We start from the raw sequence: 1,158 nt of genomic DNA on the forward strand, positions 1-1,158 counted from the left end.
AGTGGGAATGTGTCAAGTGGTGGTGGTGGTGGTGGTGGTGGAGGAGGAGGAGGAGGGCTCTGAGTTGGATGGGCGGGAGGGGCTGGAGAGCGAGAAGGAGCAGGAGCAGGGGGAGGGCGGCTTTGGATTGGGTGGCAGCGACGATGACGACAGCTTGCTGGCAGGCTTGCGGTCATCGGGGGACGAGGGCACCGAGGATGGCGGCGGTGGCAGTGGGGAAGAGGTGGCCAGCGGCAGTTGCGAGGAGGAGGAGGAGGAGGAGGAGGAGGAGGGGTCTGCGGCGGATGGAAGAAGAGCGGCGGCGGCGGCAGCGCGTGCTCGCCAGCGGTGGCGGCGGGCGCGCAGCTCGAGCGAAGAAGACGGCGAGGAGGAGGAGGATGGCAGCGAGGAGGGCTCAGAGGAGGAGGAGGAGGAGGACGCTTTAGCAAGTGGGCCCAGCGGCAGCGAAGGTGGAGCGGGCAGCAGCGATGAGGACGAGCAGCAGCAGCAGGCGCAGCCGCCGCCGGCAGCAGCGGGCCGATACGTGCCGCCCGCCGCGCGGCGAGCAGCGGCGGCGGCTGCCAGCAATGGCGGCGACGAGGCCGCCGCACGTGTGGAGCGGCGTGTGAGGGGTCTGCTGAACCGCCTGGCTGAGGCCAACGTGCAAGGGATAGTCAGGTGCACCCTCCGGTGCACCGGTGGGGGACGTGGCCTGCGCTGGACACTTGCTGTTGTGCCAGCGGCGTGTGCCATCCAGCCCTGCTGGCCTGCCCGATGCCTGCCCGGCCCTCCTGTGCGCCACCATGCCTGCCATGTTGATGCCCCTTCCCTGCCATGCTTCCCTGCCATGCCCTGTGCTGTGCTGTGCTGTGCCGTGCCGTGCAGCGACCTGGCAGCGTTGTATGGGCAGGAGGGACGCCGCCTCGTCAGCGACGCCGTGTGCGGCGAGCTGATTGCGGCGGCGGCAGAGGGGCCCCGCGCCTCGGACCGCTTCGCCGCCGTCTCCGCCGCCGCGGTGGCGGGGCTGGCGGGCAGCGTGCGGGCGGCAGAGGTGGTGGCCAACTTTCTGGACAGGCGCGGCGCGGGGCCTGCCTGCCACCTTGCCTTGCACTGTGGCTGCCGGGCCGCTGCAGCCGTGCCAGCTAGCCTGGCAGGCAGACGCCCCGCCAGCCATGGGCT

This window comes from Chlorella variabilis, assembly GCF_000147415.1.
Source record: "Chlorella variabilis unplaced genomic scaffold CHLNCscaffold_13, whole genome shotgun sequence".
In the NCBI taxonomy this organism is placed as follows: Eukaryota; Viridiplantae; Chlorophyta; class Trebouxiophyceae; order Chlorellales; family Chlorellaceae; genus Chlorella; species Chlorella variabilis.